Here is an 8,400-nt window from a genome sequence, read left to right as displayed (position 1 = left end):
AATGTAATTTCTTCGGACCTGTAATTGTCCGGCGTGCCGAATACCATATCTAGTGTGATTTTCCCAGCACAGCATGCTTCCCGACTGGGGATAATTCCTCTGAAGGTTGTGCTACTTTGCTCGATGCGGTTCCAGTCTATTTCCATCTTTTGAAGGGTTTCCTCATAGATGAGGTTTAGTCCGCTGCCGCCGTCCATGAGTACTTTGGTGAGTCGAAAGCCGTCCACGATTGGACTGAGGACCAGTGCGGCTGGTGCTCGGGCTGTTCGGAATTTGGGTTCATCACTGGCATTGAAGGTAATAGCCGCTCCATGGATTTGTTGCTGCTACGTGGCAGATTTTGGCCATGCTGTAGAGTGTTCGCTTGCGCCTATTATTTGACGCAAAGGTCTCGAACACTGTTAACACCGTATTGTTATCCACTGGATGGTGCTCTGTGGTATGTGGCATAAGAAGATCCTCACCACTTTTGGCCACCTGCCGGAGTATCCAACATGCTTTAAGGCTGTGCGTTGGTATTATATCCGCCGTGCTATGAATTTTGCAGGGTCCGTTGAGCCATCCCTCCAGTACGGTTCCTTGCCCTGTAGAGGGTTTTTGCTTTTTGGTAGTTAACCCGAGTGTATTGTGATAATGCACCCTTTTATTTCGGACTGGGTTTGTGTTCAGGGCCGGATTATCCCAAAAGTTTGTTTCAGTTTTCCAGGCACTTTCCATCGCACAGTACTTTCGTACTATGGACGCCAAGTCAGCGAAGCATGTTATATCGCGGTGATTTATGGCGTTAAGGATTCCCTTGTTCGTGCAATTATTGCAGAAAAATAAGTTTGCGTCTTCCTCGCGACAGTCCTCAACCTTGTTCATCGCAAGGAGGAATCTGGCCCAGTAATGATGTACTGTTTCCTGGGGCTCTTGCCTGATATGGGAAAGGTCGCTTGTGTTTGGGTGGGTGGGTGGAATTGAATCCAAACCCCTACTTGATCTGGGATCCAGGGGCCGAGCAGATTCCAATTTTGGAAGTTCCGGTTCCGGGATGTTAGCCGCTAATCCTGGTCCGCTGCCTGACTCTAAGTTCAGGGATTGGATGTTGTCCTCCCGCGAACAGGCGTCTGGCTCGGAGAGCTCGGGAATCCGAACATAGTTGGTCCTCAGGATAGAGGAAAGGTCGCCGCATTGTTCCTCCACCACTGCAATATGATGGGGGACCGGTGGAGAGTTAATCTCCCTTTGATCGGGTTTAAGCCCAATCCGATCATAGTCTGTAGCGACTCCCAAGGTGGCGATGCGATCGAGCTCGTTTAAGGAGGAGAGCTCCATTGGATCCATCTGTTCAGCGAGTGCGATTTGACGTGGAGGCTGTTTTCGATGACCCGAGAATTCATCGTCGGCGCGGCGGCCGAACAGGCAGTCATAATGAACCCGCCTAGCCGGAGAGTTTGGCCGACAGCCAAAGCTTCCCCAACAGTAGTACCGTCTTTAAAGACGAGACGCGACATCCTTCCTTCTGGCGACGGCACGGAGGAACTCTCAATGAAAGCACCAATGTCGGTGTCAAAACCGGCGGATCTCGAGTAGGGGGTCCCGAACTGTGCGTCTAAGGCGGATGGTAACAGGAGGCAGGGGACACAATGTTTTACCCAGGTTTGGGCCCTCTTGATGGAGGTAAAACCTACGTCCTACTTGATTAATATTAATGATATGGGTAGTACAAGAGTAGATCTACCACGAGATCGGAGAGGCTAAACCGTAGAAGCTAGCCTATGGTGTGATTGTATGTTGTCCTACGGACTAAAGCCCTCCGGTTTATATAGACACCAAAGGGGCTAGGGTTACACAAGGTCGGTTACAAAGGAGGAGATATAAATATCCGTATTGCCTAGCTTGCCTTCCACGCCAAGTAGAGTCCCATCCGGACACGAGATGAAGTCTTCAATCTTGTATCTTCATAATCCAATAGTCCGGCTGAAAGATATAGTCCGGCTGTCCGGAGACCCCCTAATCTAGGACTCCCTCAATGACGCTTCACGCAAGCACTCTCGTGATTTTGGTTCCTCATACGGCTCTGGATCTCAGAAGCGCCGGGTGTGGATTCCAAGCACAACGCTGCCACCCAGGTTCATTCCGATGCCATCCTGTGAGGCGCCTCGCCCCAACCAGCAGTTTGCACTGCCTAAGACCTATGGTGGCCCCGCTGCTAATGCTGCTCCACGCCCCAATGTTGTGACATGTTTCAAGTGTGGAGAGTCGGGTCACTACAGTCGAGAGTGTCCCTAGAACAACAACCCCAACCAGCCTGGAAAGTCCGTTGGCCGTGGTAAGCCAGCAGGAAACACAGTCTACGCCAAGCGAGCCACCACTGCACGTGGCCATGTCAACTATGTCTCAGCTGAGGAGGCTCATGATGATCCCAACATCGTCCTTGGTATGCTCCTTGTTAATTGCCATCCGGCATCTGTTCTTTTCGATACTGGAGCATCTCATTCATTCATATCTGAGAGCTATGCTCGATTGCATAACACGACATTCTGTGACATGCCCACTACCATGGAAATTCAACCCCCTGGCTCTAGATGGCAAACCTCCAGAGTAAGCCATGGGAATGTAATTCTTGTCGATAGACTTGTCTTCCTTGCATCCTTAATAGCTCTCAAGTCCTCGGACATAAACATCATCTTGGGTATGGACTGGATGTCAGCCCATTATGCTAAGATTGATTGCTCTACTAGAACTGTTCAACTTACTCACCCATCGGGCAAGACAGTCAATGTCTTAACTCGAGTGGCCAAGCGCCAGCTTTACTCCCTAAATGCCAACCCCCTTCCAGACCTTGAAGATATTCCGGTAGTCCAAGACTTCCTGGATGTCTTTCCAGAAGAACTGCCAGGTGTTCCACCTGACAGGGATGTCGAGTTTGTGATAGACCTTGTTCCAGGAACCGTTCCAATTTCTAGAAGACCCTATAAGATGGCACCCTTAGAGCTAGCCGAACTTAAGAACCAACTCGATGAGTCCTTGAAAAAAGGTTTCATCCGTCCTAGTTCCTCTCCTTGGGCTTGCCCCGTCCTCTTCGTCAAGAAGAAGGATAGAACGGATCGGATGGTTGTAGATTACCGACCTGTCAACTTGGTCACTATCAAGAACAAGTATCCACTTCCCAGGATCAATGATCTGTATGATCAGCTCGCTGGATCCTCAGTCTTTTCCAAGATGGATTTGAGGTTGGGTTACCATCAAATCAAAATAAAAAACGGGGACATTCCAAAAACGGCCTTTGTTACTCGTTATGGCCAATACGAGTACACCGTTATGTCCTTCGGTTTAACCAATGCCCCAGCCACCTTCTCTCGGTTAATGAACTCGGTCTTCATGGAGTATTTGGATAAATTCGTCGTAGTATACCTCGATGATATACTCATCTACTCCAAGAGTGAGGAGGAACATGTCGAACATCTAAGGCTGGTATTGACAAAACTTCGAGAGCATCGCCTTTATGCCAAATTCTCCAAGTGTGAATTTTGGTTGCCAGAAGTGACCTATCTAGGCCATGTAATCTCTGGTAAGGGTATTTCTGTCAATCTCGAGAGAGTTCAAGCTGTCCTTGATTGGACTCCACCTGAGACAGTCAAGCAAGTTTGGAGCTTCCTTGGCTTAGCGAGTTATTGTCGCCGCTCCGTCGAGAATTTCTCCAAGGTTGCTAAACCTCTAACTGAACTCCTCAAGAAAGATAAAAAGTTCGAGTGGACCCCACAGTGCGAGTTCAGCTTTCAGGAACTGAAAATACGCCTGACATTTGCTCCCGTACTGGTACCACTAGATTTCTCCAAGGACTTTATTATCTATTGCGACGCCTCGCGACAAGGACTAGGTTGCATAATCATGCAAGATCGTCAGGTAATTGCCTATGCTTCACGGCAATTACACCCACATGAGGAAAACTATCCCACACATGATCTAGAGCTTGCAGCTGTAGTCCATGCACTTAAAACATGACGACATTACCTTCTCGGTAATCGTTGCGAGATCTTCACTGATCACCAAAGTTTGAAATATATCTTCACCCAAACGGATTTGAATCTCAGGCAAAGACGCTGGGTCGAGTTGATCTCGGATTACGACTTAGGAATAACTTACAACCCGGGCAAAGCCAATGTCATGGCTGATGCGCTAAGTCGTAAATCTTATTGTAACAACTTGATGTTACAACAAGGTCAACCACTTCTCCATGAGGAATTTCGTAAGCTTAACCTTCACATTGTTCCTCAAGGATTCCTATCTACCTTGGTGGTGAAACCGACCCTTATGGATCAGATCATAACCGCCTAGCGGTATGACAAGGGAATATCTTGGATCAAGCAGAACATCGCTAGCGGAGTTGCTAAATGTTTTTCCATGGATGAACGAGGTGTTGTCTTCTTCAAGAACCGCTTGGTGGTTCCCAAGAAACAACATCTGCGACAACTGATCCTTAAGGAAGCTCATGAATCCCCTCTCACCATTCATCCCGGTAGTACTAAAATGTATCAAGACCTACGCCAGAGGTTTTTGTGGACTAGGATGAAGAGAGAAATTGCTCAATACATTGCTAACTGTGACGTTTGTCGTAATTTTAAAGCATAGCATCAACGACCTGCTGGCACCCTTCAACCTTTGGCTATTCCCGAATGGAAATGGGATAAAATCAGTATGGATTTCATTACTGGGTTTCCCAGGACCAAGAGAGGGAATAATGCTATCTTCGTCGTGATCGATCGTCTTTCCAAAGTAGCCCATTTCCTACCTGTTCGTGAGAGTATCACCGCTAGCCAGCTAGCTGACCTATACATCTCCCGAATAGTGTCTCTTCATGGTGTCCCATTGGAAATTAACTCAGACCGTGGGAGTCTCTTCACCTTTCGATTTGGGGAAAGTTTCCAAAATGCTATGGGAACTCGTCTCTCTTTTAGCACCGCCTTCCACCCCCAATCAAGTGGTCAAGTAGAGCGAGTCAATCAAATTCTGGAGGATATGCTCTGAGCTTCGGTCATCTCATTCGGAATGGATTGGGAGAAATGCCTTCCATTCGCAGAGTTCGCTTATAACAATAGTTATCAAGCTAGCTTGGGCAAAGCTCATTTCGAAGTTCTCTATGGACGAAAATGTTGAACGCCTCTTAACTGGTCAGATACCGGGGAAAGATAACTCTTTGGCCTGGATATGATTCAGGAAGCAGAAGAGCAGGTTCGCGTTATTCGTGAGAAATTGAAAACATCCCAATCTCGTTAAAAGAGCCAATATGACCATAAACATAGGATCATGACCTATGAAGTCAGCGAGAAGGCTTACCTTCGGGTTACTCCGTTAAAGGGAACCCATCGTTTCGGTATCAAAGGAAAATTGGCTCCTTGTTACATTGGACCCTTTCGCATTCTTGCCAAACAAGGAGAAGTTGCCTACCAATTGGAACTACCTCCGCATCTTTCCAGAGTTCACGATGTCTTCCACGTTTCTCAACTCAGGCATTGCTTCGAGGATCCTATCCGTGGAGTGGACCACGAAACGCTTGATCTACAAGATAATCTCTCATATCAGGAATACCCCGTTCGTATCCTTGATCAAGCCGAGCGTACCACTCGACACCATAACATCAAGTTTCTTAAGCTTCAATGGTCACACCACTCTGAAAAAGAAGCCACTTGGGAAAGGGAGGATCGTCTTCGACTCGAGTACCCCACCTTCTTCCCAACGGATCCTAAATCTCGGGACGAGATTCTTTTGAGTGGGGGTGAGTTGTCACACCCTAGGTAGTTCATGCATTAGAGTGTTGCATCATGTTTAATTTCCCCAGAAAACTGAAATGCGGATGACAGAACCCCCAGCACCCCCCTGGAACAACTAGGGTTTACTAAAAAAACTTTTCAATGAACCTGAAATGCCCTTCTAAAAAGTCCACCCTTTTTGTTTTGGGTTAAAACCTTTGACAAAAATGGTGCACACTTTTCTAGGACGTCATAAGGTCATTGGATTAATTCACTACTAATTGCATTTGGGCAATTTAAATCCCATAAATATTTCAAAATGCCCAAATAATCCTGAAAGTAATTTTAGGCTGTTGAGAATATTTTCAAATTTGCCTCTGAATATTTTCAGGGTTTTCCTAAATGAAATGGTATTTTTACTATTTCAAAACACAAAACAGAATAAATAGAAAACAGAAAAAAGAGAGAGAAAGGAAACTTACCAACCGGCCCACCTGGCAGCCCAGCACTGTGCTGGCCCATGGCCAGTCAACTGCTTCCTCTCGCCAGGCAGGCAGGTAGAGCGGTGAGCGCCGGCGCGCCTGAGCTCGCCACGGCGGCACCTGCTTGCCGCCTGCGCCCCTGGACGTCTGGATGACCTCCACGTCGTCGCCCCGACCCCCTGGACCCCTCCATTCGCCCCAAACGCCTCTCCCTCGCCCTCTCCCACCATGGCCGACGCCCCTGCCGCCGCACCATCGTCGTAGTCGCGCCCTCCGTCGTCCTCGCGCCGTGCCACTGTGTCCACGAGCTCCGCCGTCGTCGACTACGTCGAGCAGGCCGAGCCCCGAGCGCTCGCCCGCTCTGGAGTCGCCCCGACCCTGTATTCCCCAACTTCGGCTGCCGGAGATCCCCTTCGCCTTCACCGCAGCACCAGCTTGTCCCCGACCTCTCTGTCTGCCTCGTTGTGATCGCCGTGAGCCCGGCTACCTCCTCCCCCTCTCCACTAACTTCCTCCTGCACCGTGTGCACCGCACCACGCACACCCGAGCACCCGCCGCCGCCGAGCTCGTCGTCGACGTGACTCCGGCCACCCATCGGCCACACCTTTGTGACCAACGCACTCACCGCACTCACAGGAGCCCGTAGCACCACTCCACGCACCTCGCTGTGCCTCGTAGCCTCGGTTTCGACCTCGCCCGAGCTCCGGCGACCACCAAGGTCGTCGCCAACGACGTTTCCGGCCACCCCAGCTCCACCCACTGCCACCACTCGATGTGGCTTGCTCCCAGCTATGCGTAGATGCTCTCCGCCGTCGTTTTGGTCGCCGGAGCACGAAACCCGCATCACTCCGCCGCGTTTGGCCTCGCCGGTGGCTAAACGCCGACGAGTTTGACCCTGTTTGATCCCGTGAGGGCCCAGGTTGACTTCCCCTGAGTCTATGACACGTGGGACCGCCCTGCTAATTAACTTAGATTAGCACTAACCAAAATTAGTTAGTTAATTAACCACTGACAGACAGGGCCCACCGGTCAGGTTTGACCTGGGATGGCGCCTTTGACCTACTGACGTCACCCTGACGCAATGCTGACGCAATAACTCAATTACTGGAATTATTCTTATATAGGAAATTCCAGAAAATATTACAAACTTCAAAAATTCATAACTTTTAATCTATAACTCCAAATGCAAAGATTTATATATGAAATTTGATCAGAAAAATTCAATATTTCCATCTGTAATGGTTTCATGCATGACAAAACACTTTAACCTTGCTATTTAGGTGAAACAAGATAATACACTTATAATGCTTAGGAACATAAGCTTCCATTTGAATCTTTGATTCAAATGGACCCAAACCAACTTGTTTCACATTGTATTAGGTAGGACACCTCATATTGCCATGTCATAGCATGAATCATATTGTTGCATATTGCCATGTGATGATTGTGTTATGTGGTGTCTTTCGTGGTAGGTTCTGCCTCCGAGGATATCTCCGAGTATCCAACTGAAGGGCAGTACCCTACTACTACTCCATCAGGCAAGCAGCCCCATTGATCATATCGATACAATCCCATGTTCTCGCTTCTGCTCTCATTTACTACATTAAGACAACAATGTTTCAAACTGCTGTGTGCTGCGGTAGTTGAACCATTATCCTTTGCATGACATGTCTTTGCCACAGTAACTAGATGAAACCCACTAGCATGTGTAGGAGTTGATTGAGCCATGTATGTTTTACCTACCTTGCTATGCCTGCAATGCTTAGAGTTGTGTTAGGTCTGGTTCATCTAGGTGATGGGCTAGAGTGAAATGATTACGTCGGTAATGTGAGGGGTGTGTTGAACATGATTTGGTAAAGGTATCGATGAGAGGCCATGTAGGAGTACATGGTGGGTTGTTTCATTTAGGCCGTCCCTAATAACTGAGATCTGTATGTGTGATTTAAGAATCAGTTACAACCATGCATTGGGATCCTTAATTGACCCTCTCGGCTTCTTAACCACTCTAGTACTCTGTCCAGGAGTTGCAACTAGTTTCTGGTGTTTGTAGGTTATGTGTTGGCGGCCGTGCGTAGCGCTGACCCTAGGGGTGGGCTATGATGCGGTAGATACACTGTGGCCGGGTATGCCAGGCACCCGTTTGGCGTCTCGGGACCCTGTACACATCGTTCGGGGCCGTATGT

Source organism: Triticum aestivum, chromosome 1A (genome assembly GCF_018294505.1).
Source record: "Triticum aestivum cultivar Chinese Spring chromosome 1A, IWGSC CS RefSeq v2.1, whole genome shotgun sequence".
NCBI classification, from domain to species: domain Eukaryota; kingdom Viridiplantae; phylum Streptophyta; class Magnoliopsida; order Poales; family Poaceae; genus Triticum; species Triticum aestivum.
The sequence above is the reverse complement of the archived record's forward strand: the minus strand, read 5'-3'. Positions refer to the sequence as shown.